The sequence below is a fragment of the Sinocyclocheilus grahami genome, unplaced genomic scaffold (assembly GCF_001515645.1).
Source record: "Sinocyclocheilus grahami isolate Dianchi unplaced genomic scaffold, SAMN03320097.WGS_v1.1 scaffold737.1, whole genome shotgun sequence".
Lineage (NCBI taxonomy): Eukaryota > Metazoa > Chordata > Actinopteri > Cypriniformes > Cyprinidae > Sinocyclocheilus > Sinocyclocheilus grahami.
This window is the reverse complement of record NW_015505916.1, coordinates 411,620-429,037: the sequence shown is the minus strand read 5'-3', so window position 1 is coordinate 429,037 and position 17,418 is coordinate 411,620. Positions and strand designations below refer to the sequence as shown.

At 38.9% G+C, this 17,418-nt stretch overlaps 1 pseudogene; it reads left to right on the top strand.

Moving 5' to 3' along the window:
* LOC107560643 (dihydropyrimidine dehydrogenase [NADP(+)]-like) overlaps window positions 1-17,418 on the top strand; it is a 207,859-nt pseudogene that overhangs the window by 114,977 nt on the left and 75,464 nt on the right.

The following is a 17,418-nucleotide window of genomic DNA, read 5'->3' as shown; positions in this document are numbered from 1 at the left end:
AGGGTGAGCCAGACTTTTCTGGGGATGAAGATCCATCAGCGTTGCTGCCCTCTGGGCGGCCAGCGGTGCCGGATACGGACCCGGAAATGCTTTTTCCCCCCTATGCTTTCCCGGGCCGCCGAGAGAGTCGGGCTCGAGTGGAATCTTCCCACCCGGCCGCCAGTGGCAGCGCCCCAGCCTGCTCGTCGCCGAGGGCGGCCCCCGGCCGCCGCCCAAGCTCCCGCGCAGCATTTGCAGCAGCCTCCAGCAAAGATGCGCCGTGGAACCGGTCGCAGGGCAGCCGCCCCACCCGTCCAGGCCCCCGCCAGACCTGGCGGTAAGTAAAAGAGCAAGCTTCTTCTTTCTCTGGGTCCCCTGAGGGGACAGGGGGTTGTGGATGATCCAGAGCCGTATCACACTCACCCTCCTCTCTCGCCAGTGAGCAGCAGCGGGCCGATCGGGAGGACGAACCAACGGACTACCCACGCACCCTCTGCTCGAACGCAGGTCAGTGTTACACACACCCAGACCCCGCCTCGGACCGGCAAAGAGACGCCGGGCCGGGTCCCTGCGTTCTTCCGCGCTGCCCCACTGCGGGTACGCCTGTAGTTCCATTGATGCCACATGCATGGTGTCTGAGGGCCTGGCTAGAGCTACCCAGCCCGTCTCGATGGCTCCGTCGAACCCTCAGGCTCGGCTACGCGATTCAGTTCGCCCGGTGCCCTCCCAGGTTCAGGGGCGTCCACTTTACGTCAGTGAAAGCAGCAGATGCCCCTGTCCTGCGTGCAGAGATCGCAGTCCTATTGGTGAAGGACACGATAGAGCCGGTTCCTCCAGCCGATATGAGGTCGGGGTTTTACAGCCCTTACTTCATTGTACCCAAGAAAGGCGGTGGGTTGAGACGCTGTGATCAGCAGCAGCTGGATGCAATAATCGCATGCCAATATGCATTGGCTCGTTTAGATTACACTCGAAGTGGATTGGTCTCTCTAAGCGAGATCCCAATTTCGTCGGTCATCCGACGTGACGTCTCTTCAGCCTTCAGGGAACTAGGGTTACCATACGTAACCGAGACGTTCTGTTGGTAGAAAAGTTTGGAAACCTTTCCCATAGGTTATAATCCTTGTGCTATAGACGTTTAAGATAATGAATCAAAGCCATTGCTGAGACCCTCAATCCAATAACAATTATGTCCACGTGAATGTTTATCGCTATCGCTGAGGGTGACAAATATATTGCGTGGTCTAATTTCAGACTTGTTTGTTGGCCTGCGTTGATTCGGCGTTCAAGGAGGGAAGCCACGGGCCAGTGCTTGTGACTTCCCTTTGCACCTAGAAAAGTAATTGGTGAAAAGAACTAATGACCAAGCTGACAGACAATATCCCTGTTCATTTATCAAACAGGGTTAATATCCTCCGTTCTGACTTTAATTTATTAAGTCTCTTTCAGGGGAACTGATTTCACGCACTTCTCCGGACTGCAATCATGTTCAGAAGCGGCCTACGCAACATTTCTCCAATAGTAGCTTTTGGTTTGCTGTTTTATTTTTTTCTGTATATATGTGTAGTTAGGCACTGGATTTATTTGTCATTTCTTTTCTTTGAAAGATAATGTGCCCAAAAGCATGTGCTATGAAGTCAGTGGGTTTATCGACTGCATGAGATTCAAATCAATTTTTACAAAACCAACATTCATTTTCCATGATTCAGTGAATGTCATGCTTGCCTCTATTCCTCTGTCTTATTTTAAGCAGCATGAGGCCTTGAAACTTAAAGAGCTTTTTTCTTTTATTTTTTTCTGGAGCTGAATTCTATTCACACGAGTTAGTGGAATGAAAGGCAGTTGTGTGGTATTGTGCCTCTGAGTCCTTTCACTGAAGGAAAGAAACTTGTCACATGGTTTATCAAGGTTCTGTGAGTGCAGATGTGTCTCTGGGACGTTGTAATGGATTCAAGGTTGCTTTGATTTTAAGTGACAGCTATGGAGAGAGGATTACAGCAGCCGTGGCGATCATTGTCCGAAATCTCAGCAGACATCAATGTGTGTACATTCAACACATAGAGAAGCGCACACCAAACATCCACGTATGCACTTTCAGATAGGGCTGAGGTAGTCGAATGCACTCCTTTGAGTTTAGAATCTACATTCCTAGACTTCCTTTCAATGACAGGATTATCAGTTTATGTTTAAAGGCATAGTTTGCATAAAAATTAAACATTATGTCACTTGTTGTTTCCATAGAACGCAGAAGTAGTTTGTTTTGAAGAATGTCCAGGCTGCTCTTTTACATAGAATGAAAGTGGATGGGGACTATAAAATCATTCCATAAAATTACGTTTTCTAATGCCTTTGTGATATTTCTAATGCAATTTACAATACCATTCTTAATGATTTTGAAAGAAGTCTCTTATGCTCACCAAGGCTGCATTTATTCGATTAAAATACAGTAAAAACAGTAATACTGTGAAATATTATTACAATTAAAAAAAAGTTTCTATTTGAATATAATTTAAATATCTTTTATTTCTATGATGGCAAAGCTGAGTTTTCAGCATCATTACTCCAGTCTTTAGTGTCACCTGATCCTTCAGAAATCATTTGAATATGCTGATTTGGTGCTCAAGAAACATTCTTATTATTAATGTTGAAAACAGTTTTGCCGTTTACTTTTTTTGTGGAAACCATTGATACGTTTTCAAAAAGAACAGCATTTATTATAACATTATAAATGCCTTTACTGTTACTTTTGATCAGTTTTATGTGGACTTATAAAATATCTATCTATCTATCTATCTATCTATCTATCTATCTATCTAGTCTGTCTGTCTCTCTGTCCGTCTGTCTGTTTCTATGTTTCTCTCTGTGAAAAACGTTTACTTTTTTTGTGGAAACCATTGATACGTTTTCAAAAAGAACAGCATTTATTATAACATTATAAATGCCTTTACTGTTACTTTTGATCAGTTTTATGTGGACTTATAAAATATCTATCTATCTATCTATCTATCTATCTATCTATCTATCTATCTATCTATCTATCTATCTATCTATCTATCTATCTATCTATCTATCTATCTATCTATCTATCTATCTATCTAGTCTGTCTGTCTCTCTGTCCGTCTGTCTGTTTCTATGTTTCTCTCTGTGAAAAAAATAAATACAAATTTGGCCCAGATTTTATAAAAATCACTCAAATATACATATTTAAAAAGTCACTTAAATGTGAGTTTTATAAATTTTGGCCCAAATGTTTTTTGTTTTGCTTTTGTCAACCCCACAGAAAGAAACACCTTAAATGGATTATTTTGGGTGAACTATCCCTTTAAGAGGGTCTAACATCCCATGTTTCTCTCATATATATACTGTATATCACCACACATACACAAATGCTCTTAAAGAGATAGTTCACCTCAAAATAAAACTTGTATGTTTCTTTCTGTGAATAAATTGATTTTTATAAATTTTGGCCCAAATGTTTTTTGTTTGTTTGTTTTTTCACAGAAAGAAACATCATAAATATTTTATTTTGGGGTGAACTATCCATTTAAGAGGGTCTAACACCCCATGTTCCTTACATTTATGCACGAGAACAACACATTTTCAAGGGATAGTTCACCCAAAAATAAAAATAATCATTTACTCATTCATGTCATTCCAAACCTGCATTACATTCTATCTTCTGTGGAACAGAACAAACATACATATTAAAAAAAGATATATATCTGTGTTATTTCAATGTTGTATGGACCCCATTGGCTTTCAAAATCTTCTTTTGTGTTCCACAGAAGAAACTCATACAGCTTTGGAACAACATGAGGCTGAGTGAATGATATATGAATGTTCATTTTTGGGTGAACTATCCCTGGTGAACATGATGGCTGGTACACCAGAACTGCAGGTTCATGCTCTTTCTTTCTCACAATATTTTTCTCTTTTTTTTTCTGGTGTTCTGTGTCGGTTGGCCTGGGTACACAGGAGAAGGGAACCAGCCGTGGTTTAATTTTTCTGTCATGGCTATTTATAATGATTAATGCTTCGACTTGGGGCCACTCCGTGTAATTATGGCTCTTCAAGATTTTATTATTTTATTTGTCTGCTCTCCATCCTGCAGTGACTCTAAGGGCCCCACAGAAATCAGATACAAGACCAGAGCAAATGTCATCCACTAAAGCATGCAACTTTTCTGTTTTGGAGTCATTTTGAATAGATATTTCCTTTGCGTAGCAAAGAGAGAGTTTATGTGAATCTCTTAACTTCTCCTGTAGAGTCAAATGTTTTTAATTCTTCATGCTGAATAGCAATTATCTATCATGTTTTTAACGCATCTATACATCATAACAAGAAATATGCACATTCTGTAGTCATTTTGCAATGTGATGTTCATTGTTATTCTTTATGTTTGAGTGAGTGTGGTTCTTGCAACTATAGTTATACAAATGCAGTGAGAGGAGACTAATCTCGCAGATCAATTCTGGTGATGCAGGCTGTCTGGAAAGCAGGTACGATCCATGCAGAATGCTGAGCATTTCACCCAAATGAGTCTATAATGCATTTAACAAGCAAGACTGATGGTGTAATAGTTAGGCTTTGTGTTTTGTGTCGAAGGAAGGCTGGCACAGCTAGTACAGGTGTTTTATGTGAAATACATAAGCTTAATGAGTCAATACAGTGGGACCACAATCAAAATCTGGGTTTCAACGTCTAATGTAAACCTGGAAATCATTTTTTTAAATTCTAAAAATGCAAAATAAATATTTCTTGTAATTCTGTCCTATTCCCTAATCAGAGAGTTCAAATAAGCAATTTCGTCATATTCAGCATCAGCTTTTATGCAATCTTTTGCAGTTCATGCAGCTTGAGACTGTACATACAAATTGTTTAAAAAAAAATAGTCTAAAATGTATGTTTTTGAAAAAAAGTGTCTTATGCTCACCAAGCCTGAAATTATTTGATGAAAAATAAAATAATATTGTGAAATATTATCATAATTTAAAATAACTGTTTTCTGTTTAAATACATTTTAAAATGTAATTTATTCCTGTGATGCTGAATTTTCATTACTCCAGCCTTTAGTGTCACATGATCCTTCAGAAATCATTCTAATATGCTGATTTGCTCAAGAACATTTTCTTATTGTTATTGATGTTGAAAACAGTTGAACTGCTTAAAATTTTTATGTAAACTGTGATACTTTTTAATGATTATTTTATGAATGGAACGTTCAAAGAACAGCATAATCTAAATTGTGTTTACTGTCAGTTTTCATAAATTCAGTGCATACAATACTAAATAATTGCTGAATAAAATTAATTTCTTTCAAGAAGAAATTATATTGAAAGATTTTATAAATTAAAAAATATCTAAAATATGTATTTAAAAAAAATGCAAAATATAAGCATTTTCTGAGTGGTCTCATACTTCCCCCCCCTTTTTCCCCAGTATGCTATTTTTATTATGTCTTACGTTTATGTATTAAACACGTAGAAAAAGCAGCCGCTGGAAAGCTTTGACCTCGCTCACTCTGATTGAAATTTTTTTTTCTGATTGCACCATTAAATGTCTTGCCAGCTCGTTCTTATGATCCAAACTGATGGTAAGAAACTGCGTGCATTTTCCCTGCAGTTTTGATCTTCTGAAATAAGACAATTACTGCGGGATGCTGGATCTGAATAGCAAAGCATTTGATATGGTATTAGTTCAAGCCTGTGGTTTAATGTGCGGGATTATCGGCCATTGAGCAGTATATTCCGCACTTGATCTCCCCTGCGTGTCTAGAGAGGGGGAGAGCAAGAGATAGATGGGAAACAGCAGTGTGCATCTTCCTCGGGATAATGAAACGTGTAAGGAGAAACAGATATTGCTGCGTTTCAAAGGTGGTTTGAAAAACATTCGAAGATATGCAGATGATTGCAGTAAACGTCAGTGCAGTAATGAATTATGATAGTATGATGATCATACTTTCAGACTCCATTGCTTATGCAGTCTGTTCGTGTGGCAGTGTGAGGTCAGAGTACAGTATATTCTCATTAGTATGTGAAAGCCTGTGGACGTGGGTTGTGATGTTAGCCACGAGTGTGTGAGCGTGGTGGCGGTGTAGTCTGCTGCATTTTGATTAGTAGTTCTTGCATGTGTCCGCTTCAGAAAGCCTGTTTGTTGTACAGGAGGATTAGGGGCCTGTTGTGCTGTGATAAAACGTTGTTAGCTCAAAAACACACATGAAATGGTGAGCGAGACTGAGCCTATGTAGGGAAAAAAAGGAAAAATGGTCCTTCCTGCATTTCCTCTACTGGTCACAGTCTACGAATGGTCAATGGGACCCCAAGTGGACAGAGTCCTTATAAAAACCAGCATACAGCCAGAGGGGGTCTAGCCACGTACAGTGGGGTCCAAAAGTCTGAGAGCACCATTAAAAATGTGTGCATTTGCATTTTTCATGATTATCATATAAACCTGAATGACTTGCTTCAGTAGAACAAAAAAGGTGAATGTTTGTACGTTTTCATAGCCAACCACGTCAATACAATAAAAGTGAATGAAATCAGTTTAAAAGTATCGTAAAAGTGGTTCACACCAATGTAGAGTTGTTCTTTTGAGTCGGATCTTTTAAATGAATCAGTTTGTCCAAACCAGTCTGAATGATTTGTTTAATAATTGGATCGATTTGTTCCTTTCAAATCAGTGATTCAAGTGATTCAGTCAGTCAGTGGTTTTCAATGATTCGGTTGATCAAATTCACAAAACCGGTCTGAATTGCATGTTTATTAATGACACGATTCAGTTTTTTTGGAGTCAGATCTTCTCAATGAATCGGTTGATCCAGTTTTCAAAAACGGTCTGAATTATTTGTTCACTAATTGGACTGTTTTGTTTCTTTCAGGTCAGATTCCTTGAATGAATCATTTGATCCAGTTAACAAAACCAGTCTGAATGCATTTCTTTTAATAATTTGACTGATTTGTTTCTTTTGAGTCAGATATTTTCAATGAATCATTTGATCCAGTTTAGAAAACAGATGATATGTTTGCTAGCCAAGCTGATTTGATTCTTTTGAGTCAGATATTTTGAATCGTTGATCCAGTTCACAAACCTTCTCTGAATGATTTGTGCACTAACTCGACAGATTTGATTCTTGTGGGTCAGATCTTTTTCAATGTATCAGATGATCCAATCCAAAAAACAGTCTGAATGATTCCTGCATTATATTGAACTGATTTGGTCCTTTTCATTCAGATCTTTTAAATAAGTTGATCCAGTTTACAAAACAGGTGTGAACGATACTGTTTGACTGATTCAAATCAGATCTTTTAAGTAAATCAATTAATCCAGTTCACAAAACCATTCTAAAGGAATGAAAGTGGACAATATATATGACACTTTTATGATGATTTTCCGTCCTTTTTTGGAGCTTGAAAGACACAGTCTCCATTCATTCATTGTACTTGCATGTAAAAGACTAACTAGTAGAATTCTAATTTGAGCAATATTTACTCCTTAGTTTTGTGACTTCAATTTTGTTCAAAACATCTGGAGAAAAAAAGAGAGAAGAAATCCTAGATTTATAATGTGTTCTCAGACATTTGGGCCCCACTGTAGATTGAAACAGAAACCCATACTACATGTCCATCCCGGGCAGGTTTTATCCCGTCTTCCGCTGGCTGGTGGCAGTCATGCATATTAACACTACAGTCTGTGTAGAGGAATGAATTTACTTCTTATGTCCATCGGGGCTCATCTTTGGGAATCCAATTTGCATTGAGATGCATGCTGGGAAGCAGAGAATGGGAAAGCGAGCGTGTGTATGCGTGCGTGTCTTATCTCCCGTCACTGTGTGTGGCACCTGTTTCAGCATGCCAGACCCCTGTCTTTGGGTAATTTTCATGGTTTCTAGTTGCTTAATATTAAACGTCTTGTTCCACCCTCGCCTGATAATCCAAAGCGCCGGCAGCCAAATGTTCCCTGGTCACGGCTTCATTAAATATAGACTTACAGATTGGCCTGGAGCTCATGGGATGGTTGTCTGAATTCCCAACAGAGTCTTCACTGGAGGGCCGCCCGCAACACTTTCATTAAAGAAGAGGTAACGTCTTCATCGTCAACCAAAAGCCATGTATGAAAATGTCACTCGTCAGACAGAACTCACACACTGAATCGCAGAACCACACACTTGAATGTTTGAATGTACCTGAAGAAAATATCTGCTAGCAGATTGGAACTGTCGATCTGTGGTCCGAACTGAAACTCATCTTGTTATCAATGATGAACTGAAATCAGAAATGTAAGTGTTGTGGCTTTTAGTCAGTGTATGCATGTTAGCTTTGAAGTCATCTGTTTGTGTACTACTGCTAGTGGTAGTAGTAGTAGTAGTATAGAAATGTAAATTATAATGAAAATGATCATGATAATGTTTTTGTTTGTTTATTTTTTTGTTGGTTGATTGGTTGAAGTAATACAATTTTATTTTAGCTGGAGTGTCATGTGTTGTTACCAGGGCATTGATATCTCGTATCTAGGGGCTTACAAGTGTTTTAGTGCATTTCTAGATGGTTTCTAGTGAACTAGAGCTTTGTTTGTCATGGCCTCTATACTATTTTCATCTCTAGATATGGCTCATGTCATATGTGTTTTGTTTTTTTTTGTTCTGTTTTTTTTTAATGTTTTATTGTCTGCCAAAAAATCAGAAGTCTGTTCACACCTTTTCTCAACAAACTGCATGATTCGAGGTGTCATTTATGTCCACAGCACAAGCTACATGTTTAATACTTAAAGTTGGAAGTTTGTTAAAATACCTAAGCATGAGTATGGGCAATAGCAATAATGATTTAATTACTTGCAAGCACGAGAAATAAATAAACTTATGTAACAATTAATTAAAACTGCGTAATGAATAATACAAAAACAAACCACACATTTGGAGCCTCACTTCTAAATCAAATGTATGCTAATTAGATCACATTTTCAATGAAAGTTTTCTGTCTCCATGGCTTGAAAAGTGCTCAAATGTTGTAAAATGAAGTTTGCGTGCCATTATTGTAATTGTTCTGTAAAGGCGTAGGTTCTAATTAGGATATGCAAATCGTCCTCTCACACTGTTAAATTATGATGGATGGTTTATCAGAGTTCAAAGGATTAAGCTGTCACTCCCTTTTGTTTGTTCTGTTCGAGTTTATCGGTTCAATTTTCACAGCAAGAGAAGAAGACGAAACACGAAATGTAATTTCTTAACCCTTTAGCCTCTTAGCGCCGCGGTTTTAGACACATTGGATTAAAACGAGTCCCTCTTTGTCTTTAATTAATGATGCTTGCTAAGGATTAGAACAAACCCCTAACCTTCAGTATTAAACGTCAGTGCATATCTGGTCCCACACACCATTTGTTCTAAAGACATGAATGATACCTCAAATCATGCGACTTGTGGAGAAGGTGCACTATTACTTTTCTACATTAGACAGGGTCCTGAGACCAGAATATCGTTAACCATACACTCTTAAAAATAAAGATTCTTCGTGAGACCACACATACCAATGAAGAACCTTTATTTTTAACAATGTATGGTTTTCATCCATGGAACACTTAAAAAGAATTAAGGTCCTAAAAGGGTGTTTTCACTGTGATTCAATAGAAGAACCATTTTAGGTTCAAAGAACTTTTCAGTGAACAGTTGCTAAAAGAATAATTTTTATAGAAGACATTTTAATAATCCTGTTTCAGCATGCCAGACCCCTGTCTTTGGGTAATTTTCATGGTTTCTAGTTGCTTAATATTAAACGTCTTGTTCCACCCTCGCCTGATAATCCAAAGCGCCGGCAGCCAAATGTTCCCTGGTCACGGCTTCATTAAATATAGACTTACAGATTGGCCTGGAGCTCATGGGATGGTTGTCTGAATTCCCAACAGAGTCTTCACTGGAGGGCCGCCCGCAACACTTTCATTAAAGAAGAGGTAACGTCTTCATCGTCAACCAAAAGCCATGTATGAAAATGTCACTCGTCAGACAGAACTCACACACTGAATCGCAGAACCACACACTTGAATGTTTGAATGTACCTGAAGAAAATATCTGCTAGCAGATTGGAACTGTCGATCTGTGGTCCGAACTGAAACTCATCTTGTTATCAATGATGAACTGAAATCAGAAATGTAAGTGTTGTGGCTTTTAGTCAGTGTATGCATGTTAGCTTTGAAGTCATCTGTTTGTGTACTACTGCTAGTGGTAGTAGTAGTAGTAGTATAGAAATGTAAATTATAATGAAAATGATCAAATGATAATGTTTTTGTTTGTTTATTTTTTTGTTGGTTGATTGGTTGAAGTAATACAATTTTATTTTAGCTGGAGTGTCATGTGTTGTTACCAGGGCATTGATATCTCGTATCTAGGGGCTTACAAGTGTTTTAGTGCATTTCTAGATGGTTTCTAGTGAACTAGAGCTTTGCTTGTCATGGCCTCTATACTATTTTCATCTCTAGATATGGCTCATGTCATATGTGTTTTGTTTTTTTTTGTTCTGTTTTTTTTTTTATGTTTTATTGTCTGCCAAAAAATCAGAAGTCTGTTCACACCTTTTCTCAACAAACTGCATGATTCGAGGTGTCATTTATGTCCACAGCACAAGCTACATGTTTAATACTTAAAGTTGGAAGTTTGTTAAAATACCTAAGCATGAGTATGGGCAATAGCAATAATGATTTAATTACTTGCAAGCACGAGAAATAAATAAACGTATGTAACAATTAATTAAAACTGCGTAATGAATAATACAAAAACAAACCACACATTTGGAGCCTCACTTCTAAATCAAATGTATGCTAATTAGATCACATTTTCAATGAAAGTTTTCTGTCTCCATGGCTTGAAAAGTGCTCAAATGTTGTAAAATGAAGTTTGCGTGCCATTATTGTAATTGTTCTGTAAAGGCGTAGGTTCTAATTAGGATATGCAAATCGTCCTCTCACACTGTTAAATTATGATGGATGGTTTATCAGAGTTCAAAGGATTAAGCTGTCACTCCCTTTTGTTTGTTCTGTTCGAGTTTATCGGTTCAATTTTCACAGCAAGAGAAGAAGACGAAACACGAAATGTAATTTCTTAACCCTTTAGCCTCTTAGCGCCGCGGTTTTAGACACATTGGATTAAAACGAGTCCCTCTTTGTCTTTAATTAATGATGCTTGCTAAGGATTAGAACAAACCCCTAACCTTCAGTATTAAACGTCAGCGCATATCTGGTCCCACACACCATTTGTTCTAAAGACATGAATGATACCTCAAATCATGCGACTTGTGGAGAAGGTGCACTATTACTTTTCTACATTAGACAGGGTCCTGAGACCAGAATATCGTTAACTCTCAGAAACCATACACTCTTAAAAATAAAGATTCTTCATGAGACCACACATACCAATGAAGAACCTTTATTTTTAACAATGTATGGTTTTCATCCATGGAACACTTAAAAAGAATTAAGGTCCTAAAAGGGTGTTTTCACTGTGATTCAATAGAAGAACCATTTTAGGTTCAAATAACTTTTCAGTGAACAGTTGCTAAAAGAATAATTTTTATAGAAGACATTTTAATAATCCAAAGAACCTTTTGTGGAATGGAAATGTTGTATGGAAGTTAAATGTCATGCAGGATTTGGTCACCAATGTGTCTCCACGTATTGTGCGTGGAACCACTTCTGGACCACCGGGCAGGGCTCCTTCCTGAACATTGAGCTGATCAGCGAGAAGACGGCTGCCTATTGGTGCCAGAGTGTGACGGAACTCAAAGCTGACTTTCCTGACAATGTAAGTTGGACACAAGCACTCTGTGGAACATTGTATTGAGAAAATGGACCAGTGAGATTCACAGCGGGGCTACCTAGCGTGACACGTCAAAAATAGAATGCATGAGTCCGTCAAAATATCATGATGTGTCACCGTGTTGACAGTCCCTGCTAGTTAGTGGTGTGATTTTTATGGATCCATTGCTAGTTGGACATAGTGTAAGAATATTAGAACATTCAGCTTGAATTAAATTATTTTTGCCAGAGCAGCTGCTGTTTTATTTCTACATTAATGAATGTAGATATGCACATGAACATGTTGAGAAGCGAAAATTGTTATTTGTAATCTCTTCTGCACAATGTATGGGAGAAGGTCTTGGTGGTGGCTGACTAAATACTTTTTTTCCCCACTGTATATATAAACTGTATATACACACACACACACACACACACCAAAACAGCACTAATATATATATATATATATATATATATATATATATGAGCAATATCTTTATTGCGTTTATACTGTACAACAGTTCGACGGAACGTGTGTAATTAAACAAGAAACAACGGAGTGCCTAATAAAACCCTCTTTTGTGCGGAACTGCTTCCTTCCGCCACGGATTCAAAGCTCAAGTTGACAGATAAACATACGTCACTTTTAGAATTCGTATCAAGGGCATGTGCTGCTTCAATTAGGTTATTAGTGAGAAATAATGTGGTTATAAGAGAGAAACAATGTGGCAAAACGTGCATCCAAATGAGAGAGAGAGAGACCGCGAAGCTAGACGTTTCTTCTTATATTAACTAACGTACTCTACGATTAGCTCAGTGAATAATTAAAAAAAAAAACATAGACTCGGCTAGAACAAGCGGAGTGATACAAAATTGTGAAATGGCATTCCTGTAGCGATACCAGTACAGTATCTCATGGTTCTCCACCAATCAGATTTGAGAACCAGAACGAACTGTTGTATAAATATATATACATCATTTTTTTCTTATATATCTTCTTATGTTTTTGTTAAAAAACTATTTTCCATATCAGAGACTGTAGATAGATAATAGATGTTTTGCTATTGATTGTTTATTCATGAGAGCAGTATCCAAATATGAAAGTATTATCAGTGTAAAAAAGAAAAAAAAAACTGGCAAATTGAGTATTTTAATAAAGTCTTCCTGTCACAACACAACTGATGTAAAAATCTGATTGAATTTTAAACCATATAAAAAGAGTTTTAGATCAGGCTGGTGAAAATTGGACTTAATGCATTTTTTTTTATGTTCAACTCAAAAAATAAAAACACACAAATTTGGTCTTAAAACCTTCCATCGAACAAAAGATCGAATACATGTACCTATTGTCATACCAACGAATGCTTTAGAAGACTCTGAGCGTGTTGTTAGTGCGATTATAGTTTCTGTTATTCAGTTTGTCAGTGTGAGAGGGAGAGGTCAGGTTGGCGAACTTTCTGGTTGCTTTGGTTCCCGTGCAATTCATAGCTAGCAATCCTTCACATGTACACCCGCTGGGCTAAAATGCTCTCTTTACCGTTCCTGAAAAAGAAACCTCATCAGGATGCTGCTCTGGTAATCCAGCAAATGCTCTTATCTAACACCCTGCTCTGGGGCTTGATACTGTTTTAATAAAGGCGGCGCAACAGTGGATTTGTCCTGGTCTTGTGAATTATAAATATTGATTTTGTGACTTTGAGGTTTGAGGGTTGAGGAGCAGCTGCTTTTTAAAGACAAGATAATGGCTTTAAGATCCATTTTATAATGTGCTGAAATGAGACCTTGATGGGAAAACCTTTTGTACACAATGAAACAGGCCTCTGTTAAAGGCCACAAGGTGAGACAAAGAAAACCTGTTCTTGAATTCTGTCCATGCTGAAATCTCTCTCTCTCTCTCTCATTCTTCTCTCCCCCATAGATTGTCATATCCAGCATAATGTGCAGCTATACAACAAAGCTGATTGGACCGAGCTTGCCAAAATGGCAGAGGTGAGTCTTTGTAATGCTAATTTGTGAACACACACAGTTGTGAAATAATAACCTCTTCCCTTAGGGATAATTTGGCTCTTTTGATAACACTGCATGTGTACCCACCCCATTGCATACTGTCCTGTACCAAACTGCAAAACCAATATTTACTGTTATCCAAAAAAAAGCCCTTTATTGAATCACTGGCAGCTAATCCTGGATCTAAAGTAGGCTACATTTACGGGAAATGCTCTTCGGAAGCAACTAATCTGATGTTGCCAAGAAGCTGAGAGGGATGAGACAGAGGATGCCAAGGAGTGAGCCGCTGATGGTTGCATGAGATGGGAGGAGAGATGGAGAGGGGGAAGGAAGGATGGAAGAGAGAAAATGAGAGGACTTCCCAAACCAGCCATCATCAGGCTGGTCCATCTGTGAGAATGGAGTTGTCCAGATCCCAGGATGTTGCAGTGAAACTAAGCAGCATCAACCCCAAAATGCTTTTAACAGCAGATGGCTTCAACCCCCCCAAAAAAGGCAACTACAATCGCCATCAACCCTGAAACGCAAACAACAATCAACAGCTTAAATAGGCATCAATTGTAAACAGCCTCAAATGGCATGAACATCAGCTGATATCAACCTCAAATCGTCATCAATTCCAAAATGCCATCAACTGCAGAAGGACTCAACCCCAAAAAAGCATCAACGTAAAACTGGCTTCAACCCCAAAACAGCATTGACTGCAAAAGGCCACACCTCCAAAAAGACATCAACCACAAAATGTTATCAGCTACAGATGGCCTCAACCCCAAAAGGCATAAACTTCAATTGGCATCTGCCCCAAACAGCATCAACATACGGACGGCATCACTTCCAAAAGACGTCAGCCCTAAAATGTTATCAGCTTCCAACAACACCAACCTTGATCTGCAAACAGCATCAACTCCAAGAAGTAGGGCTGCGATAATAAATCGATGCATTGCGATTCGTGGATCGATTCTGAGATTTTCTGAATGCATCGCGATTCTCTCTGAAATCGATTCTGAGCTTAGTTTTAAATTCTAATCAAGTTTTTAACCCGCACACTCAAATGCTCAAAGGAGAGCTCTGAAGAGAGTTTGTGCGTTCGGCTAAGTCAAGTAATTGCACCTCGGCTCAGAATGCTTTTATGACGCAAGATTAATATAAACACATTCTACTGTGAATACCCTTGTAATTCGCTTCAAGCTTTTCAAACTTTATGAATGATTATTTTAGCTTCAAGTGTGTGTAAAACATTGGAAGCAAGCAGAATATAGCTGTTTCTAAAGCATGCAGTGCCATCTGCTGTTAAAAACTAAGCTCAGAATCGATTCGAGAGAGAATCGCAATGCGTTCGGAAAATCCCAGAATCGATGCAGAATCATTTCTTCAATCACAATGCATCAATTTATTTTCCCAGCCCTACCAAGAAGTCACCAACCTCAGTTGGAATAAACTCCAAAACTGCATCAAGCTCAAGCACCATAAACCCCAAAATGCTCTCAGACAGCTTCAACTCCAAAAAGACATTAACCAAAATGGCATCAAGCCCAAGCTCCATCAACTGCAAGCAGCCTCAGCTCCAAGAAGGCATTGTGCTCAGTTGACATTAACTCCAAAGAGGCAGAATCCTCAAAAGGTATCAACGGAATCAACCCCAAAATGTCATCTGCAAATGGCCTCAACCCAAAAACAGAATTGTCCTCAATTGACATCATCCTCAAACAGCACCAACTCCAAAATGGCATCAAGCCAAAAATGGCTTTAACTTCAAATGGCATCTACCCCAAAACAGTATCTACCGCAATTAGCCCCAACTCTAGGAAGGATACCATACAAAGGATTAGTGCACAGTTCAGAATTAAATTAAGAATGCCTTTTCAGTTCCAATTCAGTTTCCGAATTTGAACTGAATTTGAATTGTGGTATCACAATTTCATTAAAATTCACACTCATAAATTGGAAGGGAGCCAATTCTTTGATTCTGAATGATGCATAACCCTAACTATACGCATGCACACAAACATTTTGTGTAGAAGTGAAGTGCTCAGATATGTCTACACGCCACTTATACACACACATTTGGAGTTATAAACACAGGCCTTGATATTTTAAGTGGAAATAGAGAGAGACAGTGGAGTGACCCCGGGATTAATCATAGTTGACTTGCAGATCTCAGGCGCTTAATTGTGCAGAGAAAATGGCTGAAAGTAAACAGTCTGTATGTCAATGTGTTAATTCTGCTATCGATTACATCGACGCGTTGCCCTATCCTCTCTCTCACCTCATTAAACCGGCCTGTCAAACCTACCCAAAACCCTCTTTTACTAACGGCAAAGATGGACATCTGGTATTTCCTGCCTCCTCACCCCCCTCAATATTACTGTCATTATGTATTCGCCTGACATCCCCCGTCACCGGAGCCCAGGTACATTTTGCATATTGTGTATTCATAAGGCAAGCCGATGATGTAAAGTACGGTGAGAACATCGCTTCAGGGTACAGCTGCCGTGTCACACCACACTTCACTTCATGCTTTAAGCTTGAAAAAAATCCCCAACAAAACGAGCACAGGATTGATTTGAAGGTATTGCTCTTTTGCCTATACTGGATGAAAGTGAAAGCATTGATCTGTTGCCAGAGATGAAATGAGAAAAGGATGAGCGGGAGATACGGACGATCAGGGTGAAGCGGTGAAAGACCGTTTGTCTTTGGACGTCGTCTGGCGCCGTGGGTTTTAGTGGTCTGCGAACTCCTCTGTGGTCTGAATGCCTCGTCTTCCTCGCGTCTGCTGTTTAGCTACCTGTGCCAGCAAATATGAAATAAAGGCTCAGTTGCCATGGCAACTCCGTTTTCAAAGAGAATCAACCATTCATTCCCACTTTGAAATCTAAGGGAACACTTAACACTGTTCCTCGCCTAAGGATACTACTTAAAAGTTTTTTTTTTCATGCTTTCTTTCCATCCCTTGCACGCGCATCTCTCTCTCTCTCTCTTTCTCTCTCTCTCTGTATCATCCAGACTCTCTCTCTCTTTTCCCCTCACAGAAGTGTCAGTCTGAAGTAAACCATTCTACTTGCAGCCACCACCTCTCCCCAGCTACTTTCCCCTCCATAAAATCGCTGCCTTTGAGAGAAATATTACATCATAACGATGTGCCTGAGGCTATAATTCATAAATGTCAAAGTCTCTCCGTGAGCTGTTCCTATTTTATCCAATTGAAAGTTGGCAGAACAAAAAGGAACAGTGGATTGCAGATAAATGGCTAAAAGCAGGCCCAATAATAAGTGCGCGATGTGCGGTTGTTCGTGAGTGGCATAGCTACAGGATCTGTGAATAAGTGAATTTAAACTAATAAAAGCCTCATTGCTGTCACTCAAATGCCAGATTCCCAGGCTGCACCTCTGTGTGTGTCTCGCTCGCTCAAAATTTGAGGGTGATATAAACTAATAAACCGTTGATAATAAAAGCCTCATTGCTGTCACTCAAATGCCAGATTCCCAGGCTACACCTCTGTGTGTGTCTCGCTCGCTCAAAATTTGAGGGTGATATAAACTAATAAACCGTTGATAAGTATCTATCTATCTGTCTGTCTGTCTGTCTGTCTGTCTGTCTGTCTGTCTGCCTGCCGTAAGGCTTGTACGCCTTCAAATTTCAACATTTTCAATTTTTTTC